This window comes from Peromyscus eremicus, unplaced genomic scaffold (genome assembly GCF_949786415.1).
Source record: "Peromyscus eremicus unplaced genomic scaffold, PerEre_H2_v1 PerEre#2#chr22_unloc_1, whole genome shotgun sequence".
Taxonomy (NCBI): Eukaryota; Metazoa; Chordata; class Mammalia; order Rodentia; family Cricetidae; genus Peromyscus; species Peromyscus eremicus.
The window spans coordinates 1,343,477-1,369,162 of NW_026734286.1; the positions used below are offsets into that span (position 1 = coordinate 1,343,477).

The following is a 25,686-nucleotide window of genomic DNA, read 5'->3' on the forward strand; positions in this document are numbered from 1 at the left end:
ACTGAGAAATAATACCATGAAGCATTTATCAGAATCACAGTGTGCAGTGCACTGTTGCTAACAGTTGCCAAACATATTCTGTAAAGTCCACAAGAGATGAAATTGAAATGAAAGTTGGGATAAGAGTAAGGGAATAAGCAAAGCACAGGAAACAGCTGTAGATGGAAAAAGATGTCCCAGGCACATTGGATAGCAGCATATTTATAACTCACAGAGTGATATTTCAAAACATGCATGTACTATATCTTGACAATTCTGATTAGTCAACATTTTGCTTTGTTATGTTAGAGACTTAGAATTCCTCCTACATATAAAGTATGTTCATGTAAAATCACACAGTTCAAATTTACTACAAGACACTTATGTTAATATCTGTGTGCATAACAAAATGTTAATAGTTAATATTTCATATTGTTCAAATCCAGATGCCACTGTCCATATTCAAGCTTAATTGGACGAGAGCTATACTCCTTTCACATCCATTCTTATGGCTGCTTTTGCATTATAGCAATGGGGTGCAGTAGTGTCAACAAATACCTTGTGAGTCAAAGTCTGGAAACATCTACTATTAGTTCCTTATAAGTCACTTAACAAGGACCTAGTCATAGTATAAGTTTCAAATTCTAGAGTCTAATGACAACGACTATCCATGAAATCTATCAAGAAACATTTACACCAGTGTTTCTCAACCTGTGGGTCATGACCATCAGAAAACCCATATTTCCAATGGTTTTAGGACCCCAATCAGAAATTTACGTTCCTTGATACTTCATAACTGTAATTAGGCTACTGAATGGTATCTCAGTTCCTAAAATCATTGGAAATATGGGTTTTCCCAAGGTCACAGCTTGAGAATCCACTGGTATACAGTTGCATTAATAGGAACCAGAAAACATCTAATTTAAAGTTGTGAACATTAAAGACCCAAAACTATGGTTCCTGTTCACAAGCAAGGGTCAGGAGTGGCCAGCTTTCTGCAGCATGAATTGGCAGATACTTACTTTTTTCTTCTTTTTTTAAATTTTATTTTACAATATAATTTAATTCTACATATCAACCATGGATTCCCTTGTTCTCCCCCTCCCGATCCCCTCCCCTTCCCCCCAGCCCACCCCCCATTCCCATCTCCTCCAGGGCAAAGACTCCCCAGAGGATTGAGATCAACCAGATACTTACTTTTGTTGAGCACACATTTTCAGTTGGCAGAGTTGAAATGTCTCTGATTAGTCATGGCGCAGATAGCTGCTCAGCAAATCTATGGACTTAATGCCACCATCAAACACACTTAATGAAGAGTCAGTGGGTAATATTCAAAACACTTTTACAATTGTAAGTTGATTTCAAATGTGTTCTACTACTCCTCCACTTTGTAATTGGTTTGCATTTAAAAGGCTTCCACATGCTTTCCTATCCTACCCTTTGAGCCAGCCTCCTGCTAACTCTTGCTTTACTCATACTCCTGTATTTTCTTTTTAAGCTTTTACACCCCAAATATTCTACCTATACACTTTCATTTTAGCTATACTATGATGCCCCCATTTCCTTAACCTGGTCTCCATTTCACTAGGTGCTTTTTTAGTTACTTTGTTTCCAAGTGGGCTCCAGTATCTACGACTCTTTTAGCTGATCTTGGGACTTTTCTCCTCCTAATGAGTTGCCTTGTCCAGCCTCAATAGGAGAGCTTTTGCTTTGTCTTATTGTATCTTGTTTTGCTATGCTTGGTTGTTGTCACCTGGAGGCCTGCACTTTCCTTAAGAGAAAGAGGGGGAATAGATCTAAGGGAGAGGAGTGGTGTGTGTTGGGGGGAGGGTTTGGAGGAGTGGAGGGATGGAAACTGTGGTTGGTATGTGTTGTATGAGAGCAGATTCTATTGGAAATAAAAATAAAGGTAAGTACCTACTCATGAAAGATTTGCAGGCAGGGTCCCATAGGAAAGAAGCCAGATGTTTTTGAATCTTACTTATCTCACTGAGTATATTTTTTTCAATTCTACAAACTTATCTGCACATTTCATACTTTTAATCATTTTTTTTTGCTGAATAATGGTCTATTATGTACAAGAACCACATATTTCTTCTGTACATCCAGGATAATTGATGTTTTAGTAACGATGAGTAGAACAACAATGAAGGTGCACATGCATACTTCTGTAGAGAAAAAAAAGAATGCATTGGTTATATTCCCAGGTGTATATAGCTAGGACATATTCAGTTCCAGTCCTAGTCCTGTAAGAAACTTCCAGAGTGATTTCCAAAATTGGCTGCACTAGTATTCATTCCTTTCAGTACCGTGTAAGAGATCTTTCTGGCTTCCACCTCACCTTGTTGGAAATTTGTGTTCCTGATGAAGACTTTTCTTGTTGTGTGACATAATGATTTAACAGAGTTTCAATTTGCATTTCCTTCATGGTTGAGCCCTTTTCAGAAATATATTATATTATATCTTTGGATATTTTATACAATGTATTTCATGGGATTTGATTTTTTTACTTTTACTTGTTGATAATTTCATTCATAAGAACTGCATTTACATTATTTCCACCACAAGCTCTCACTACACCCCATCTCATGTCTCCACCCTCCAACTAAAATTCATGAATTCTTTAAAATGATTTTTATATACACACAGAAAGATAGAGATGTGCACACCAACACACAGAGAGACACAGAAAGCTGGTGAGTACATTTACTGCTGTTTGCTTGGGCTTATCTCTAGAGACAACTAAGTCTCCATCTCTCAGCACCTATTGATTACCTGTAGTTCTCCATCTAGGGGTGTGGACATATAGAAGATTTCCCCATATCTTTGGCATGTCTACTGGTGATGACACTGTGTAGGTCATATTTAAGTGACCAACTTTTTAAGATATCATAGGTGCAGCTTCACTGTTATAGAGAAGATACTGTCTCTCAGTAGGCACCCTAGTCTTCCAGGTCTTACTGGTCTTACTGTCTTTCAGCCCCTTTCCATGATATTCCTTGTGCTCTGAACAGAAGGGTCATGTTGTAGATATATCAAATTGGGTTGGATATAACATGACAAGTTGGATATTTCTGCTTTGGACTCAGTGTATTGAAAAGAAGCTTTGTCATGAGTGGCCAGGACTATGCTTGTATGGGGATATAAGGATAGGTTACCAATATTATATTTGTTCAGAAAGTAACAATAATTGACTCTCCCTTAGAGTCCAAGACATCACTAATCATATGTACTTGTCTAAGTTTACAGTAACAAACAAATTCCTATTGTTGAGTGCCTTAAGGACAAATAATCAGGTGTTGGTTACTCCAAATATATATTTGCCACAATATCACTTTTGAATATATCTTGCCATCATAGTCTTTATGGTGGTTTATTTTTCAGCTGAGTAGAACTTAGAATTGCTTTTCTCTCTTGGAAGTTTTTAGCATCTTCAGATACTCTGAAAGCTAGTCCTCAGGGAGGAGGAAGCTTGCCAGTCAATTCTATCTCAGTACTTCCATGTCTGTTTCTGAAGTGTGTGGTGTCTTCAGCAATAGGGAACATCTTTAATGTCTGAGAGGCAGCAAAATGAGTGCCCATAGCTTATATAGTTTTGAGAGTCTTTTGGATTCCTCTGACAAATGTCTTGAAGAACAGTTTTTCATGCCTGATACTGAGGTTCTGTTAAGACTGACTGTGTATCTTGTTATCAACCCATGAAGTGCAGATTCACTTAATATTTATATTTATATTATATATGTAATTAGATATATTATATATGTATTTCTAACTTTCCTTTTGATTAAAACATTTTCCAAATAATACATTTTGATCATATTTTCCCTTCTGTAAATGCCTTCCCGATCCTCCTCATCTATCTATTCATCCAATTTCATGTTTTTTCTTTCTCTTAGACAAAACAAAGCATAAATGGAAATTTATAACAAATAAACAAAAAATATAAGAAAAACAATGCCTAAATAAAACAAAATAATCAGAAAGCCCCATGCCCAACACACACAAAAAGAAAAACACATGAAATTTGTCTTATGATGGTCATCTACAACACAAGGCATGACCATTTCCTGGAGTTTGGTTGACATAACCATTGAAACTCCACTGGAGAATTCTTTTTTGAAATAGGCATGAATTGCAAAATACTTCTTGTTTTGGGATGGGATTTGAATCCATGTCCATTTGTTAATATTGGGATATTTTATAACTTGTTCCTGTGCCTGCCAGTCTTATGCATGCTTCCAAAGTCTTTTGAGTTCATATGATTGCCAGTCCTTTTTGTTTCTGGATGATAATGCATCCATGAAGTCATCCCCTATCTCTGTCTCTTACAACTTTTCCACCTCTTTTTCTGCTTAGATTCCTGTGGCTTGAGTGTTGGGATTGATCTATATAACCTGGTGCTGAGGCGATATTCCAGGGGACAACACTTATTTATGTCATCAAATATGGAAAAGTCGAGCTGGTGCCCAACTAGAAACCTTTCCCATACCGACTAGCATTCAAGGTGCTAGAAAAGTACTCTGCATGCTACCATAGGAAAAGTAGGTGGGAAAAAAGACTAACTGGGGCCCATTTATTAATGATTCCTGCAGTTCAACATGAAAATTTAGAACCAGTCGATCTATCAACAAACCATCCCTCCACACCTAAGGTTTAGAGAATACTGAAGGAGGAAGGAAAGATTTTGAGAGGCAGAAGATGGGGTGTTTCTTGCGAGAATATGTCTTCTATGAACAATAAAAGGTATTCCAGAAAGTCTCATCTATATGACCACTAAATGTCAGGTAAACAAGGATGAAATTATCAAACTTGATAAAGTAGATGGGAAAAAAGATCAAAAGACCTAAAGCTCATTCAGAGAACTGGTAGCAAATGATTAATGCTGGGAATGGAAGAGGTGGTTATCACCAGAAAAGGAAGGGAACAAAGATATTTTAAGTATCATCTAAAAATTCAAAACTATAAAGGGTTCAATGAAGAGATTTATCCCTGTACTTCTGAGGAGAATTTGAATCTGGTCTTATCAAAATAACATAACATTTTGGGACAAAGATGCACCCTAACAACCCTGCACTGGAGGCCAAGATGGAGAAGACCTCCACAGCCACCATAACCTTCCCCTTTGTGCTGTGGTAGACAGGAAGAAAGGTGACCCAGACACTGTAGAACACCAGCATGCTGAAGGTCAAGAATTTAGCTTCATTGAATCTGTCTGGAAGATTCCTGGCCAAGAAAGCCACAGTGAAGCTCCCCAGAGCCAAGGAGCCAAGGTATCCCAGGACAAAATGGAATGCAATGACTGAGCCTTTGTTGCACACAATGATGATCTGCCCATGTTCAGAATGAGTATCTGTATCAATAAAGGGAGGGGATGTTACCAGCCAGATTCCACAGAGAACAAATTGGACCAAGGTACAGACGGGAATGACAAATTTAGGTGCCCCTGATACCAGAATCCCTCTCATCCTTCCTCCTGGAATAGTGAGCTTGAAGGCCAAGACAACAGTAATAGTCTTGGCCAAGACAGTAGACACAGCTACTGTGAAAAAGACTCCAAATGTGGTCTGCTGCAGGATGCAGGTGACTATGTGGGGATGCCCAATGAAGAACAATGAGCAGAGGAAACAGAAGGTGATGGAGATAAGTAAGATGTAGCTGAGAATTCGGTTATTGGCTTTCACAATAGCAGTGTCATTGTACTTTACAAAAGCACCAAGAACAAGAGCTGTGAGGGCAGAGAAGCACAGGGACATGCAAGCCAGTGTCATTCCCAATGGGTCTTCATAAGATAGAAAGGAGACATGTCTTTGCAGTGTATGTATTCTGTGTTTGAATACTGGTCATCTGGACAGCTTACACACTGCTCCATATCTGCAGAAGGACATAAACAACAAACCCTCATAACATTTCATCATTATATAATTAATCATTTAGTATCTGTATTAATCAGAAGATACTTCAATAATCATTTTGGTGTTGTGCAATTAATTTTCTTCATTGTTCCTGTAGGGAGCAGTGAAGACAGGCTGCTCTGTAGCAATCCCTCCCTGGTGATGATGCACACCACCTTCACATAGAGGGAGCTAAGAAATTACTTATTTTTGTTTATTAACTTACATATTCATGTAATTTTTAAAAATAAGGAAAATACTTGGTTTCTATGTGTATTATAAGTGATAATATGAAACAGCTGAGATTAGTTAATTCTCCCAAACTTTCAATTTATTATACATAGATCTGTGGGATGCGCACAAGTGGTGGTTAGAGTGAGAATTGTCCCTATATGCTCACAGATTGGAATTCTTGGTCACTAGGTAGTAGCACTGTTTGAAAAGTTTAAAGGATGTGTTCTTATTGGAGTAGTTATGACCTTGTGGGAGGAAGTGTGTCACTGATGATGGGCTTTGGTTTCTCAAAAGATCAAGCTAACCCCAATGTCTCTATCTTCTTGCTGCCTTAGGATTTGGATGTAGAACACTCTACATCTCTGGAACCATGTCTGTCTCTGTGCTGCCATGCCCCCTGACATTATGATAATGGACTAAACTTCTGAAATTGTAAGAAAGTCTGAATTAAATGCTTTATTTTATAAATATTGTCATGGGCATGGTGTCTCTTCACAGCAATATAACACAAACTAAGTCACAAATACTAAGGAGTGAGATATTGCAATGAAAGGCCTGTCAGTGCTGTTAGTTGTCAGAAAGTGGACTTTGAGACTGTGGATTAGGAAAGCAGCTGAATACTTTAAGTGACGTTTAATGGACCATACTACTAGGAGCAGGGAAGACAGTACTGGGGGATATTTGAATGCTGGGGACCTAGCTCAAACATTCTCAGAAGGGGAGAAAATTAGTAAATTGCCTAGAGACTATTCCTTTAATGTTTTGACAAAGAATGTGGTTGATTTTTGCCCTAGTTCAAAACATTTGGTTGAGGCTAAATTGAAGAGTTTTTGATCAAGGGAATTAGCTGTGGAAATTTTAAGATAGTCTAGTGTTACTTACACAAATCTATAATGAAAAGGAACTGTGTAAGCATAGAAAAATACAAGATGTATAATTTGAGAAAAAATGGAGTACCAGAAAGTTCAATAGAGTTAGTTCCAGAGATCAGGGAGATAAAAAGCTTTTAGAAAAGCCTGATATTGCTGGGTGGTGGTGGTGCACGCCTTTAATCCCAGCACTCAGGAGGCAGAGGCAGATGGATCTCTGTGAGTTCGCGGCCAACCTGGTTTTTAAGCGAGTTCCAGGAAAGGCACAAAGCTACACAGAGAAAACCTGTCTCAAAAAACCAAAAAAAAAAAAAAAAAAAAAAAAAAAAAGAAAGAAAGAAAAGAAAAGCCTGATATTAAATGGCATAAAAGAAGTGGCAACCTTAGGGCAAGAACCCACTGAACTAAGTTTCTAACATGTGAAAAGGAAGTAAAGAAAAAGCTTAAGCAGTGAAGTGAATCATAAAAAATAGAAAGCTGGTGATCTTAAAGAAGATCTTAAACATATTTCATTAACAACAGAGCCTGAACCTCTGTTTTTTTTCAGGGACCAAGCTGTGTGCCAGGAGGACAAGATTGTGGACTGATCATGTATTAAATTCAATTTGTACAAGGGTTAAGGAAGATTAGACATGTGGATAGCAATACAATGTGCAAAATTTTCTTGTAGAATATGTTACAAATTTTTTGTTGTTGTTTATATGGTGGGTTACATTGACAGAGGTTTGTATGTTTTTTTTAAAATTTTATTTTATTTTATTTTATTTTACAATACAATTCAGTTCTACATATCAGCCACAGATTCCTTTGTTCTACCCCCTCCCGCCCCCCTCCCCTTCCCCCCAGCCTACCTCCTATTCCCACCTCATCCAGGGCAAAGCCTCCCCCAAGGACTGAGATCAACCTGGTAGACTCAGTCCAGGCAGGTCCAGTCCTTTTCTCCCAGGCCGAGCCAAGCAATCCTGCATAGGCCCCAGGTTTCAAACAGCCAATTCTTGCAATGAGCACAGGACCTGGTCCCACTGCCTGGATGCCTCCCAAACAGATCAAGCCAATCGACTATCTCACCCATTCAGAGGGCCTGATCCAGTTGGGGGCCCCTCAGCCATTGGTTCATAGTTCATGTGTTTCCATTCATTTGGCTATTTGTCCCTGTGCTTTATCCAACCTTGATCTCAACAATTCTTGCTCATATAAACCCTCTTCTTTCTTTTGTTTTAAATTAAACATTCTTTGGAAAATATAAAATCTGTAACCATCATAATGTGAGCAAGATGTGTGGTTTAAGGAAGATGGTGCATGTTTATCCCAGGGTTCATAATATGCTTGATATCAGTAAAATAATTAAATTAAAATCTCATATTTTGTGTCTTCAGTTTCCTTCCAGGCACTTTTTAGTTTTAAAAAGAGAAGATATTCAGTTTCAGCAATTTCTTCTGTACACAAACACATACCTGTCTCATTGGAAATCTCATTCTTTGGGCACCAGGCACAGTCAAAGCAGTAGTCTGCTGTTTGTTCCTGATGAAATTTCCTGAATCCAGAAATGCATGGCATACTGCATGTAGAAGTGGGAACCTGAAGCAAATGAAATACGAATTGGTAAGAGACACAAGTTACACATATTCTTCTATCATGAATTATTTGTCAAATTCAGGTATCTGAGCCTTTTATATAAACCTGCACTGGAAGTGAAGGCCATACAATATTTAATACATTATGTAATATTGCATGTATAAAGTTTTTGTTTAGATGTTATAAATTGTTCCTTCCTAAATTGAAATGCTCCAACAGGACACATAAAATGGATGGATTGTTCTTGAAGGTTTTAAAACTCAAAAGCAAGGATAATGAGTTGGGTGGGAGGCAAAGAAACATGGAACAATGAAGAATTATGGGATGAATATGAACAAAGTATGTTGTAGGAGATTCTCAGACTTAAAATTTTTTAAGTTAACATGAAAGTTTAGGATATAGAGAAATATTTCTGGAGGCAATTGCATGATATCTTTGATTAGGCTATAAAGATGTTCACATAGAATCACACAATTTCATGGTTTGTACCTAGTTTCCAAAATTTCATAGTCTAAATAGTTATATTTTTATTTTGTATATGTGTTTCTGTGGTGTAGGGTGAATTGTAACAAACTTTAGATGGCCAAAGGCATTGGATCACTATGCTGTGGACTTATAGAAAGTTGTGAGCCATCAAACACAGGTGCTGTGTGAATTGAGCTTGGGTCCTTCACAAGAGCTGTGATTGTTGTTAACCACTAAGTCATCACTCTGATGCCACAAATTTTTATAACACAGATGTACTGAGTAGAATGAAAATTATGGTGTACACACCGGTATTGCTCCCATGGCCCACTCTAAGTCTTCAGAAATGTGCAGTTGTTGGTTCTGTGGCAAATAAGGGGAATAGCCTCCCATTTTCACCTTTAATCCAAAACCTTGTGGGAAATTCCAAATGTTGTAAATGTCATAGTCTGCACACAGTTTTTCTCTTGGATTCATGTTCACCAGCTCTCCAATAGGGTTAGTAAATACCCTGTTCTTCAGCAAAGAAGCCACCTAAGTGAGGTGTATCATTAGATTAGAAGTAATACAAAGTGACATTGTGAATGACCCCTAATTTTAAAATGTCTTTCAGAAAAGACAAGTATATTGAAGATATGCTACCTACTGAAATACAAGATATCTCATGGATAATTAAATTTTATTATACTTCATATCCATTTTTTATGGTGGAAATAGAAGAAATGCTTACCAAATAATGAGTAACATAGTGAAAGAGATCTGAAAACTCATTCCTTGTATGAAAACTGTCAAAATGGATGTTTTTACATAAGTGTGTGTGTGTGTGTGTGTGTGTGTGTATGTGTAGCAAACGTTATATTAATAAAAGAGAAATCAGAAAATTAAGAAGGAGTGAGAAGCCTGGAAGTTTTTGAAAGGAAGAGACAGAGTACACATATAATGTAAATACAGTATACATATATTAAATAAAAATAAAATTAATAAGAACATGCAGTCCTTATTTTTTGTCTCCATAATTAATTGATATTTCATATAAATAATTATTCATGACATCGATCAACACATATTTTGTTTCTTGAGAAAGAAATTTTCTTTGAGTGTTCTCTTGAGGATTTTATGATAAAATTTTCTGTTATTATTTCCAATAGTGAACTCATTTGGCAAAATATTGAGACACATTCTCACAAAAATAACTGATTTTCATACATAATGTTGTCATCTATTGAATGTTAATTTTGTGCAGTCTATTGACCCACATAAAAGATTAATATCAGGGAGTTTTGAGGAACACACATCTTTTGAATGAAAAGTCTCTGACAAATACATATGAACATTTGTGGGGCCATTTAACAAACAATATCATGACTTAAGCATGATGAAAAGTGAGATACTTTACCTGATGACAGTCATAGGATAAACCTTTGAGTTCAGCTATTTACTGAGATTCTACATTTTGGAGAATGATTTCATGGTAGGTATAGGCCACAGCATATACAGCATTGTATAAATTGTAACCTTCTTCACTCAGGACCATGTCAAATCTGTGTTGTGATAACCATTCCAGTGTAATGTTGAATGAAAAATGATTCCTTGTGCTATAGTTGGTCTTGGAGACTGAACAATTAAAATAATTCCATTTCATTCTCATCTGTGAAACATCTACTGGATATTTGGAAGTGTTCATTGCTTGCATAAAATTCCTAAATTTAGAAACCTTGCCATGGTGTTGGGCAAAAGTGACAGTCCCATGGAAGGGATCAAGGCTGAAATCTCTCTTACTTGTGACATCCCATAGTGAGGTGGTGACCCAGATTCTCTGTACACCTAAACATCCCCATCTTCTGAAGCTGATTTCTAGGGTAGAGTTTATTTCTCCATAAATGATAGCAACCTTTGCTGATGATGTCATGATTTGTTTGTCATATATTCCAGCTCTTGGAATGTATAACTGCATGTTATCTGGGATCATATTCACAAAAGCTAAAAACAGACTCCATTTCTTTGCATCTCTTCTCTTAAGTTTGAGAGAAACTGAATTCCCTGGTCATCATCTGAGATGACCAGCCCTATCCAGGTCCATGTGAAATAAAGCATCAAAGAGACCATGGCATGGAGCAAACATGTATCCTTGTGTGCTATCTGGTAGACATAGGGTAAATGGACATTGTCACTCAGGATAGGATTAAATGGTCCAAAGAAAATCTGAAGGATGAAGAACAAAGGAAGCCATGTGAGGAATATAATTGGCAGGAAATTCATTCTTAGATATGAGTTGTGTTTCTCATCTTTAGAATTCCTAAAAAGGACAGTAGGATTACCCTGTAAATGTGTATTAGTCCTATTGAATTCTGGATTATTTATGACAAGTCTGAATGTTCAACAACTTTTTTTATGTTTCTCCCATTCATTTATTCTTGTAATACAAGGAAATACTGGTGACATACTAATGTCTGATTATTTAATCTTTTAGGATGTATAGAACAGCTCACACAAACCTATGCCACCCATTCATTCTCTGTAGGAACTTAGAATTGGCATAGATAAGCTATTACCTCCCCTTTTACAACACTGCCTCACCTTTGGATCCTTGATATAGATTGCCAGTTTTAAAGATGTAGTCCATGATGGTCCTGTAAGTACTGCATCACAATCATACATTCCACAGTCATAATTAAGAAATCTTGAGGTATTGTTTCATTGTGAATTTAGCTCATCAATTATTTCCAGTGTATCAAAACACATTCCAACAGCAAAGGAAAATGTCAGAGACATGTTGGGTAAAATAAAAGGGTTCCTGTTGATCTCATCAGTAGCAAAAACCAATGCCAGAAAAAACTCATATTTTGATGTTGGTATTCTAAAAGAAGACACATGAGCATCATGGAGGATGTTGCAAACATGAAAATTTCAAAACAGTTGAAGCAAGCCTTTTTATATGACCCCTCTAAATTTCTGTATTGATTCTCTTTTCTAATGCAGGACATGAAATAAGAGATCTTTAAAACTGAAACTATTTTCAGAATTCATCTTAATAGAAAATTCTGATGTAAGACTTTTTGTCTTTGTGAAATCTTGAAAGAGCTTGTGTGATCTCTGAATGCCATCTGTGAACTAGAACATAGCCCTAGACATTCAGTCAGCTATATATTTGTCTAGGTATTCTCATTTTAAAGAAACATGAAAAAAACCCATTACTTGAACAATATAGTTAATCAATGACACTGTATCTTTTAATTGTTAAAGGATAATTATTAAAGAATTAAAATTTAACAGATTTTTATTAATTAACATTTTCATTTATTCATATAAAGTATCTTGATCATATTGAGTATAGCAAAAATCATTCAGTAGATCTTGGCCACAAATCTCCACTAGAATACTCCTTCTTTACCCTAGGCCACACTGGTACTAGAAATCCCAGTCCCAAGAGCACACTCTCACATAGACTCATTATTCTGGCCCACAATCCAGCAGAAATCTCCCTCTCTATGGAAACCAATATATACTAGGAGCTCCAGAATTCTCCGGCTCTACCAGAGGCCATGCCAGTACAATTCACCTCATCAGTGTGCAACAGCACCCCTTTTCCTGGGCTCCATATCCCAACATAGAACCATGGTAGAATACTCCATGGTTCTACTGAGGCCATGCAGGTAACAGGAACTATGGTGATATTTTATTTGTACTGAAATGTGATTTTAATTGTATGTTAGTAAATAAAGTTGCCTGGGAGGGGTCAGAGCTATTAGAGCCATAGCAAAAGCTGGGCATTGGTGGTGCATGCCTTTAATCCCAGCACTTGGTAGGCAGAGCTAGGTAGATCTCTGTGTGTTCAAGAATACAGCCAGCATTGGTGACACACACCTTTATTCTCAATACCAACCATAGAAGACCTGGAGGTCTGTACAGACAGGCAGTGACGAGGCAGTCATGTGGTTGGGTTTACAACCAACGAGAAGGCAGAACAGAAAGTCTATATAAAGACAAACTGACAGGAAGTAGGTCTCTTTCAGAGAGGTCTCTTGGCTGCAGCAGGTGGGTAAGGCTCTTAGCTCTGATCTCTTGGCTTTCTTCTTTGCATTGGTTATGTTGTTTCTTATTTAATAAGATGGTTGGTTACATCTACAAGGAACTTCAGAAAAGACACCACCAACCAACCACTAATACCCGTTAAAACTCACTCAGTTATCTCTAATAGCACTGCCTCCCCTGGTTCCATATTCTTGCTTATAACTCTGGCAGAGGACACCCACTCTACCAGAGGCCATGCTGGTATTATGAACCCCAAGTACCTGGAGCCCCAAATACTACACTGTTATCTAGAATCCCAGAGACCACATAAATTTCCCAGAAACCCAGAATCCCCCAAAGGTAGCACCCAAAATCCCAAATGCTGCATAGGTCCCCAAAACCCCAGCTGAGTTGCATAACTAGATCTTGAAGACTTTCTGGTCTCCAGAACTGCAGGCCACTTAGGCCAGAAGACAAGAGAGGAAACAGAAAGCAAGGAAACAGACTATATTCATCCTGGGAAACACGGTTGTACCAGCTAATTTTTGTGTTAACAGAAAACATCCCAAAAATCCATACAACAAAGATAAACTCAGAAATCAGCACTTAAACTATAAATAAAAACCCAGATGACTAGAGGCCAGTGTAAGAGCATAACCAACAACATGCAGGGCAGCATGGCACCACCAGACCTCATCTATCCTACTACAGAAAGCCCTGGATACTCGAACACCATGGAAGCTCAAGGAAATGACTTTAAATACAATTGTACAAAGATGATAGAGGCCCTTAAAGAAGAAATGAATAAATCCCTTAAGAAATCCAGGAAAGCGCAAACAGGTGAAGGAGATGAATAAAACCATCCAAGACTTTAAAATGAAAATAGAAGCAATAAAGAAAACACAAACTGAGGAAATCTTGAAGACAGAAAGGAAATACAAGTATTGGAACAGGAACTACAGAATGGAAGAGAAAATCTCAAGCATAGATGATACAATAGAAGAGATTGATACAGCAGTCAAAGAATTTATTAAATCTAAATATTTTGACACAAAAGATTCAGGTAATCTGGGGGCACTATGAAAAGGCCAAACCAGAGAATAATAGGAAAAGTAAAAGCTAAGATTCCCCACTCAAAGCCCCAGAAAATATCTTCAACAAAATCATGGAAGAAAGCTTTCCTAACCTAAAGGAGGAAATGCCTATAAAGGTATGAAAAGCATACAGAACACCAAATAGATTTGACCAAAATGGAAAGTCCTCCTGCCACGTAAGAGTCAAAACACTAGATATACAGAACAAAGAAAGAATGTTAAAACAGACCAAACATAAGAATAATAGAAGTAGAAGGAGAAGAATTCCAACTCGAAGGCCCAGAAAATATATTTAAAAATATCATAGAAGAAAATCATTCTAACGTAAAGAAGGACATGTCTATAAAGGTAAAAGAAGCTTACAGAACACCAAATAGGACCATAAAATGAATTGCCCTCACCACATAATTATCAAACACTAAACATACAGGAGAAAGAAATCGTATTAAAAGTTGCAAGAGAAAAAGAACAAGTAAATTATAAAGGCAGAACCACCAGAATTACACTTGACTTCTCAAAAAAGACTAAAAGTCTTAAGAGCCTGGACAAATGTCCTGCAGACACTAATGGACCACAGATGCCAGCCCTGAATTGTACACCCAGCAAAACATTCAATCTACTTAGATGGAGATAAAAAGATAATCCATGATAAAGTCAAATTTAAACAAAATAGTCTGTCTTGCCTTTTTAACCCCCAGTTATATTGGAAGTAATCCATCACATATTTTCTTTAGTGTCTTTGAGTGAGACTGTGTTGAATTAGCTTAATGTACAGGATAGTGCTTATTGTGGTTTTCTATAGATACATTTTTTTTAGAGAGCAAAAATTCAGGTATCAGCAACCTTTGTAACTTTTATACTTAAGACACTGGAAAATTAATTTGGCCATTAGATGGATAAAAACTTCTACCTTTCTATGTGGTCACTGTTTGTATGATCAAACAAATTCAACTTGAGACTGTACATGTAAAGAAATCTAAGGCATTTTCACACAAAAAAAGATTTATAGTACCTTTGAGATTTCAGGTAGTATTTGAAAATTGGTAAGATAGAGCATAAAAAAGGCAAAAGGAAATTGGGCAAGGAGTACATGTTTGCAGTTGCTGCTTCTTGGGGATGCTAAAGCAGGATGCTTGGTCCCAGGAGACTACAGTCATCCTGGGAAACATGATTGTACCAGCTAATTTTTGTGTGAATGAGAAACAAACTAGGGAAGAAGGAATGTTAATCAAGGAAATCTCGCCATGGGAAAGGCCATTGACAAGGCTGTAGAACATTTTCTTGATTGATGATTGATATGGGAGGGACCGGCTCACAGTGGAGAATGCCTCATCTTGGCAGGTGGTCCTTGATTGGTATAAGAATGCAGGCTGAGCAAGTCATGGGGAGAAAGCAAGCAGGGATCCTTCAAAGCCTCCACAGTAGTCCAAGACATCATGGGAATAGGAAAAGGCAGGGTGCCTGGGAAGCTCTCAGGTATCCACTGCCTTCTGATGATGGACAGTGATTTGAAAGTGGAAGCTGAAGTAAGCCTTTCCTCTCCCCCAACATAAATAGGAAGTAATGACAAATATATGGAAATGTCAGCCATCTGCCTTGACCATCAAATAATGTATATATGTTTTGAAGGATACATTGCATCCAGTAAGTACACATGATAATTAAGTATTCATCAAATGTTTTGTTTCAAATAGTGGAGATGGAAATGTTAATTATGTTTATCATTATTCACTTTTTATATGTAAATAATTATGTGAAAGCCTCTAAATGCTGTCTTATTTTTGTATATATTTGTTTAAATATATTTTGCAATAAAGTATAGGACATGTTAATAACTTTTCAAGTGTCATTAATGAGAATTTCCATTATAAGGTCGAATATCAAAGATGAGTCAACAGAAATGCAAACCCTGCTGACCTGAAACTGAAAAACAATAATGTGAAGCAACCATCAGAATCAAAGTGTGCACAGTACACTGGGGTTAACAGCTGTAATACAGTCTTTAAAATTTCCCTGAAATGCAAACAAAAGTAAATGTGGGTTAAGAGTCAGCTTACAGAAAGCACAGGAACCTCAGCAGATGGATAGATGGATAAAGAAGGTCCAGGCACATTGTATAGCTGCAAAATTGAAGAATTTCAATACTGTGTCCATTCTCTCTCTGCTATGTAGCCACCACTATTAACATCTGACACTCACTGGCTAAGATAAAAAACACTGAAGACAGCTTATTTTGGAGAGGATGTGGAGCAAGGGGAACACTCCTCCACTGTTGGTGGGAATGCAAACTTGTACAGCCACTCTGGAAATCACTATGGTGCTCTCTCAGAAAATTGGGAATAAATCTTCCTCAAGACCCAGCTATACCACTCTTGGGCATATACTCAAGGAATGCTCAATCATACCACAAGAACACATGCTTAACTATGTTCATAGCAGCATTATTCATAATAGCAAGAACCTGGAAATAGCCTAGATGCCCCTCAACTGAAGAATGGACAAAGAAAATGTGGCACATATACACAATGGAGTACTATTCAGCAGTAAAAAACAATGATATTATGAAATTTGCAGGCAAATGAATGGAACTAGAAAATATTATCCTGAGTGAGGTAACCCAGACTCAGAAGGACAAACACAGTATGTACTCACTTATAAGTGGATACTAGATGTAAAGCAAAGGATAACCAGTATACAACCCACAGCTCCAGAGAAGCTAGCTAACAAGGAGGGACCCTAAGAGAGATGCATAGATAGCCCAGGAAGGAGAAACAGATGAAACCTATATGAGCAAACTGGGAGTGTGTGTGTGGGGTAACAGAGGGCAAAGAATGGGGGATGAGAACATAAGGAGATGGGAGGGTTGAGCTAGAATAGGGGCAGAGTGGGAGAGCAAAGTAAGAGATACCATGATAAATGAAGACATCATGGGAATAGGAAAAGGCAGGGTGCCTAGGGAGCTCTCAGGAATCCACAAGGATGACCCCACCTTGGACTACTGGCAATGATTGAGAGGGTGCCTGGACTGGTCTACTTTGGTGACCAGTCTAGTGAATACCCTAACTGTCATCATAGAGCCTTTATCCAATGACTGATGGAAGCAGATGTAGAGATCCATGGCCAGGTGCCAGGCTGAGCTCTAGGAATCCAATCAATGAGATAGAGGAGGGATTCTGTGGGTAGGGAATGTTGAGATCATGATGAGAAAATGTACAGAGATGACCAGCCACACTAGTGGAAACACATGAACTGTGGACTAATAGGTATAGAGCCCCCATAGGACTAGACTAGGCCCTCTGGATATGGGAGACAGTTGTTTAGCTCAAATTGTTTAGGGGACACCCAGGCAGGGGGATCAGGATCTGTCCATGGTGCATGGACAGGCTTTTTAGAGCCCAGTGCCTATGTTGTGACACCTTGCACAGCCTTGCTGCAGTAGAGAGGGGCTTAGACCTGCCTTAGCTGAGTGTGCCAGGCTCTGCTGACTCCCTATGGGAAACTTTGATTTGGAAAATGTGGGGATGGGGAGTGGCTTAGAAGGGAAGGCTGGGGGGGGGTGGGAAGAGAGAAGAGGTGGGATCTGTGGTTGGTATGTAAAGTGAATAGAGAATTTCTTAATAAAAAATTAGAAAAACAAACAAACAAATCTAACATTCAGGATCTGAGAACTTTGCACACAAATTGAGAATATTTCCTATGCCAAGGAGAGTACACTAGTTCTCCTATAATTTTCTTAATGTTGTATTTACTCACTAATTAAAAGAGATTTTAATCACCTGTCTGATGTTAACAATACCTCAAATCTGTGATTCAGCATATGCACAAATGAAGCAAAATAAAACTATGTTGACATAGAATCTCACAGCTTTTGGTTTTATTTTTTCCATATTCATTGTCAGCTCGTGAATGACATTAAGGGTTGTTATAGAGACTATTTTTAAAGCAATGTCTATGACTATTCACAAATATGTATGTAAAATGCTTGTCACATTCCTTTCTTTCTATGTATGAAAATGTGCCCTATTGTTAGAGACCAAAATTAAGTAACCTCTTTGTGAAGGCCTTGAGGAATACTTGCTGATGTGGGAACCCTTGTCACAATTTGAAGAGACACTATAATGTAGCCTCTTCATACTGAACCCATGCCAGTTGTGTGCATTGTGTTTCATATCATGTCAGAGACCCTGTGCAATGACAACTTTCAACATAAAGAGATCCCTGAGGAGACAAGAAAGAGAAACCTGTCTCTCTAACCTTCCAGAATAGTGAATTGGAATCTAAGAAAATCACACTGCAATGAAATGGATTAGAAAATATTAAAATAATGATCAATAAAGGAGAAAATTTTCTGTAGCTTCCAATGTTACAGAAGAAAGTAGAGTACAGAAACCTTATGGTTCTAATTCATGACATTTATGCAGGATATGAAAAAGCTAATGACTTACCCAAAATCAATTAAACCATTATAAAAATCTTCATCTACATGTCCTAGAGTAATAAAAAGAGCAAAACCACAGTCAGTTTGCAAATCTCTGTCATCTTCTTCATTGTTCTTTATTCTCCAAAAGCAGCTGGTTTCTGTCAAACAGCATAAGATGAGAGAAAACTTCAGGAGCAAGAAGGAAATTAGAAAAGCATACAGCTTCTTCATTCATGTCTACCAGGATCCATGACTGAGCAGATGTGACACCCATTTCTCATACAGACAAACATCACACATGCATTTATGTCAATGTGCCTGTTTTATTGCTATTGCAGACTTGGGAGCACATATATACACCTCAGTTTCCTTTTTCCCATTCTGTGCCATGTTCCCTGGATACACCTGGAAAATTCTGGCCTCAGGATCTGCATCTGATGTCTGTAACATTTTTATCAGCACAGGTCAGAAAACATGTTGTATTATGATCTACAGCCTCAGGTGCCATTATTTCATGTCCATGGCATAAATGCCCCAGAGACAATCTCCTCCTGAACAGCTTGAGTTCCACCCTGTGTCAACAAGCATGTGAACCATTGGGGATCACTTCAGATTTCATCAGAACTTCCATATTAAGATGAGAGGTGACACAGTCGTAAAGGGCCCATGGTGTTGTTCAATTGCCAATGTATTCTAGTCACATGTGCGGAATCTCATGAAACTACCTCTGTTTCCTGCTCTCTGGAGAACCTATCATCAAGCCAATACCAGAAAATTTATGAATTACAGTGACTCAACACCTATCCAGTCCAATATCCATGCAAATGCAGACATTCAGTCAAGCCAAGTTCTAAAACATGATCTGTCTGCCTGCTATTCAGGGTAGGGGTCAGGTATCTGTAGGTCTTAGCATCAAATGCAATCTTGGCAATGTTGCCCAGGATGTCAGTGTAGCCTCTGGTTGATGTATAACAGTCATCCACGCCAGTCATCATCAGTAAGTTCTTAGGCACAGGTTCAGTGAGTATGCCAATGACTCTGTGGTCAGGGATGAGATGCACCAACAGAGATCCACAGCGGCCTCTCACTTTGCACTTAACAGTATGGGGCTTGACAATATTGTTCCCCTCGTAGCCTCTTTGCACAGGGACAATGGAAAACTTGGCCAAGATGATGGCCCCTCAGAAGACAGTGGTTACCTCCTTGGAGCACTTAAACCAAGACCAACATGACCATTGTAGTCCCCAGTAGAGACAAAACCCTTGAACCTGCTCTGTTGGCCAGCCAAAATCTGCTTCTGCACTGTCATGATCTTTAGAACATCATCCTTTCAGGATGCACCCAGAAAAAAATCGGTAATCTTGGATTCCTTAATGGTCAGGGAGAGCAGGTAGATCTCCTCTAGGGACTTGATCTTCATGTCCTCAATCAGGCAGCCAAGTTTGGTGAGGGGGATCCACTCCTTGTCTTTGGCTTTACTTCCATGAGCCCCTTGGCCTCAACCATGACCTCAGGCCTTAAAACTGCTTGTTTTGTTCCTGATTTTAGTGGAATGACTTTGAGTTTCTCTCCATTTAAATTGATATTGGCTATGGTCTTGCTGTAAACTGCCTTTGTTATGTTTAGGTATGTTCCTCTATCCCTAATATCTCCAAAACTTCTATTTTGAAGGAGTATTAGATTTTGCCCAAGGTCCTTCAGAATCTAATGGGATGATCATGCAGTTTTTTTTCTTTCAGCTTATTTATATGGTGGATTACGTTGACTGATTTTCTTATGTTGATCCATCCCTTAATCTCTGAGATGAAGGCTATTTGACCATCATGGATGATCTTCTTTTATGTATTCTTAGAGTACATTCCTGTGTCAAAGAGATTAGATTCCTTTAATCTCTGTCTTTATTGGGGAATTGAGTCCACTGATGTTGTGAGTTATCAATGAACAATGATTGATGATTCCTGTTATTTTTATTTTGGTGGAATGAATGAATGAGTGTGTGTGTGTGTGTGTGTGTGTGTGGTGTGTGTGTGTGTGTGTTTCCCTTCCTCCAATTTTGGTGGTCTGGTATTACTTATCCCCTGTGTTCTCATGGTTGTAGTTAACATCCATATGTGAAACTGTTCCTTCCAGCAATTTCTAGAGTGCTGGATTCACAGAGAAATATTGCTCAAATCTGGCTTTATCACAGACTATCTATTTTCTCCATCTATGGTGATTGGAAATTTTGCTGGACATTCTAGTTTGGTCTGGCATCTGTGGTCCCTTAGCATCTGCAACACATCTTTCCAGGCCTTTCTGGCTTTTAGTGTTTCCATTGGGAAGTGAGGTGTAATTCTAATAGGCTTTATTTATTGTTACTTAGTCTTTTTCTCTTGCCACTTCTTATTTCTTTCTTTGTTCTGTACATTTAATGTTTTGATTAATATGTTTTGGGGGGACTTTCTTTGATGATCCATCTATTTGTTGTTCTGTTTGCTACTTATACCTTTGTAGGTATCTCCTTCTTTACATTAGGAAAATTTTCTTCAAAATATTTTCTTTGCCTTCAAACTGGATTTCTTCTTCTTCATCTATTCCTATCATTCTTAGAGTTTGTATTTTCAGTGTCCAGTTTTCCTGGATGTATTTTGTAAGGAGTTTTTTTTTTTAAATTTAGGACCAACATTTTCTTTGACCAATATATCCATTTCTCCTATTGTGTCTTCAATGCCTGAGATTCTCTTTTCCATCTCCTATATTCTGTTGGTGAAGATTGTGTCTATAGTTCCTGTTCAAATTCCTAAATTTTTTGTTTCCAGAATTACCTCAGTTTGGATTTTCTTATTGATTATATTTGCATTTTCAAGTCTTAAACTGTTTTATTTATTTCCTTCAACTGTTAATTGTGTTTTACTGGATTTCTTTAAAGATTAATTCATTTCCTTTTTAAAGAACTGTTACTGTATTCATAAAGACCATTTAAGGTCTTTTTCTTGTGCTTCAGCTATGTTGGCTATTCAGGGCCTGTTGTGTCAAGGTTGATAAGCTCTCATGGAGACATACTGTCATTGCTATTATTGATTGTCTTTTTATGCTTGTCTTTACACATCTAGGATTTGGAAGATAACAGTTTTGGATTCTAATATCTGATTTTGTCTTTGTTAGGTGGGTGTTTTTTTTCCATTGGTTTTTGTTTCCTATTTGGATTTTAGGAGAGTGCTGTGGTCATGTATTGCTTGGTAAGAAATTTTATGTAAACTTGATATGTTTGGTCACTAGAGTTTCCCAGTAAAATGTGTTTTTTGGTACTAGGAACTGACACTCAGGAATGGGGATATGCTAAGTATCTAAAGGGGTTCATAGGAGAGAGAAAATCATACATACAAGAAATTAGAATGATCTCATACTAGCAACTCACAGCATACCTGAAATCTATAGAACAGAAAGAAACTAGCACAAACAAGAGGAGTAGAAGGCAGAAAATAATCAAACTGTGGCACAAAATCAATAAAATAGAAATAATGAAAACAGTACAATAAAATTAATGAAACATCATGATTTTCTATTTAGTCTCTTTGGTGTGGGTGTACAGGCCTGAAAGAAGTCTCCTCAATATGGTCTGCTATGGAACTAGAAATGAGACTAGGAGATTGGATATGGAGGAATAGAAAGAGAGGAAAAGATATACAGTTGGCCTACCTACTTCCCTGTCAGGAATGGCCTATGCTTTAGCAGAAAGTGCTTGCTGTAGTTGGAGGCTGAAATAGTCAAAACACTAAACATACAGAACCAATAAATCATATTAAAAATTGCAAGGAATAAAGAGCAAGTACCATAAGAAGGTAGACCTATTAGAATTATATCTAAATTCCCAATAAAGACTTTAAAAGGCAAAAAGTTCAGTGTATAAGTGCTGTAGACTCTTAGAGATGATAGATGCCAGCCCAGACTGCAATACAAAAACACTTTCAATCATCCTACATAGAGAAAACAAAATATTTCATGATAAAGTCAAAACCAAACAATATCTATCATCAAATACAGCCCTACAGAAGATACTAAAAGGAAAACACAAACCCAAGGGGTTAACTACAGCCATAAAAACAAAGAAAATAAGTAATCTCACATCAGCAAAACTAAGGGAAGGGAAGGAAGCACACATACACACCCACACACATACACACACACTCACACACACACACACATAAACATAATATAACCACCACTACCACCAATAGAACAGGAATTAACAATCATTGGTCATTGATATCTCTCAATATCAATCTACTCAATTCTCCAATAAAAAGACAATGTAAGGAATGGATATGAAAACGTGATTCATCCTTATGCTGCATGAAAGAAACACACCTAATCATCAAATATAGACATTGCCTTAGAGTAATGATTGGAAAAAAGATTTTCCAATCTACAGGTCATTTCACCCAAACTCAGAAGAATATACTTTCTTCTCAGCACCTCATGGAACTTTCTCCAAACTTGACCACATACACAAGTCTCAACAGATGCAAGAAAATTGAAATAACACTCTCTATCATATCAGAACACTGTGGAATAAAGGTTGACTTCAACAAAAACAGAAACAGTGAAAAGTCTACAAACTCCTGGAAACTGAACAACTCTCTACTGAATAACTACTAATAATACTAACAAAGGCAGAAAAAAAATTAAAGGCTTCCATAGATTTGAATGAAAATGAATACACAACATACTCAAACACTATGAAAGTGGTGCTAAGAGGAAAGTTCATAAGCAGTAAGTGTCTACATGAAGAAATTGGAATGATCTCATACTAGCAACTCATAGCACACCTGAAATCTATAGAACAAAAAGAAACTAGCACAAACAAGAGGAGTAGAAGGCAGAAAATAATCAAACTGTGACATGAAATCAATAAAATAGAAACAAGGAAAACAATACAATAAAATTAATAAAACTAAGAGTTGTTTCTTTGAGAATATCAGTGATAGACAAATCCTTATCCAAACTAATTAAAAGTCAGAGAGAAATACTGAAATAAAAAAATCAGAAACAAAAAGGGGATATAACAAGAACATTCAGGAAACACAAAGAATCATTAGGTCATACATTAAAAATCTGTCCTCCACAAAATTGAATAATCTAAAAGAAACATACAATTTTCTGGACAGATGACACTTATCAAAGTTAAATCAAGATCAGATAAACAATTTAAAAAGACCAATAACCCCTACAGAATAAGAAGCAGTCATTGAATCTCTCTCAATAACAGCAAAGGCCCATGACCAGACAATTTTAGTGCAGAATTCTACCATACTTTCAAGACCAGTTAACATCAATACTCCTCAAATTATTCCATGAAATAGAAACAGGAGAAATCTTTCTAAATTCATTTTATGAGGTAACAGTCATCCTGATATCAAAGCCATATGAAGACTCAACAAAAAAGAGAATTACATAATAACTTCACTTATGAACATTGATACAAACATACTCAGGAAAATAGTCACAAACTGAATCCAAGAACACATCAAAAATATTATCCTCCATGATCAAGTAGGCTTCATCTGAGAGATGCAGGGAAGGTTAAACATACAAAAATCAGTAAATATAATCCACTACATAAACAAACTAAAAGGAAAAAAAAGCACATGATTTTTCATTAGATGCCAAAAATAAAAATCTTTGACAAAATCCAACACTTCTTCTTGATAAAAGTTTTGGAGAGTTCAGGGATACAAAGGATATACTTAAACATAATAAAGAAAATTTACAGCAAGCCTATAGCCAATATCAAATAAAATAGAAAGAAACTCAAAACAATTCCACTAATATCAGAAACAAGACTTGTTGTTGGCTCTCTCCATATCTATTCAAAATTAAAGTTTGTGTTAGAACAGTAATAGCACTGATGGAGGTCAAGGGGATATAAATTGGAAAGGAAGAAGTCAAAGTATTGCTATTTGCAGATGATAAGAGTATACATAAGAGACCCACAAAATTCTGCCAGGGAAGAATAAAAATCAGTAAAGTGGCTAGAAACAAGATGAACTAAAAAAATTTTAGTAGACATCCTAAACAAAAATGGCAAACAGGTTGAGAAAGAAATCAGGGAAATAACACCTTTCACAATAAAAATAAATAATATAAAATACTATGGGGGTAACTCTAAGCAGGAACTCAAAGACTTGTAAGGCAAAACTTCAAGGCTTTGAAGAAAGAAATTGAAGAAGATATAAAAAGATGAAAAAATCTCCCAAGCTCATGGATTTGTAGAATTAACATAACAAAAATGACCATCTTACCAAAAGCAACCTACAAATTCAAATCCCCATTAAAATTCAAACACAATTATTTAAAGATCTTGAAAGGACAATATTGAACTTCACATAAGAAACAAACCACCACCAACTTCAACAACAAAATAATTAAAGTAGTTTTAAAAATCGTGTAAATTAAAGACTTCCTAGACATCAACGAAAATGAAGACGCCACATATCCAAACCTATGGGACACTATGAAAGCAGTACTAAGAGGGAAATTCATAGCATTAAACGCCCACATAAATAAGCTGGAGAAATCTCACACTAGTGACTTAACAGCACACCTGAAAGTTCTAGAACAGGAAGAAGCAAAGTCTCCCAGGAAAAATAGATGCCAAGAAATTATCAAAGTGAGAGCTGAAATCAATAAAATAGAAACAAAGAGAACAATACAAAAAATTAATGAAACAAAGAGTTGGTTCTTTGAGAAAATCAACAAGATAGACAAGCCCTTATCCAAACTAACCAAAAGACAGAGAGAGAGCATCCAAATCAACAAAATCAGAAATGAAAAGGGGGACATAACAACAGACATTGAGGAAATCCAGAGAATCATCAGGTCATACTTCAAAAACCTCTATTCCTCAAAACTGGAAAACCTAAAAGAAATGGATAATTTTCTGGATAGTTACCACATACCTAAATTAAATCAAGACCAGATAAACTATTTAAATAGTCCAATAACCCCTAACGAAATAGAAACAGTCATTAAAAGTCTCCCAACCAAAAAAAGCCCAGGACCAGATGGTTTCAGTGCAGAATTCTACCAGATCTTCAAAGAAGAGTTAATACCAATACTCTCTAAATTGTTCCATACAATAGAAACAGAAGGAACATTACCAAACTCCT

The 25,686-nt window shown here is 37.1% G+C and overlaps 1 pseudogene; it reads right to left on the minus strand.

Annotated features, from left to right (window-relative positions):
- Window positions 1-4,949: 4,949 nt before the first annotated feature.
- Window positions 4,950-18,769, minus strand: LOC131900554 (vomeronasal type-2 receptor 116-like; annotated as a pseudogene).
- Between the last annotated feature and the right edge of the window lie 6,917 nt (window positions 18,770-25,686).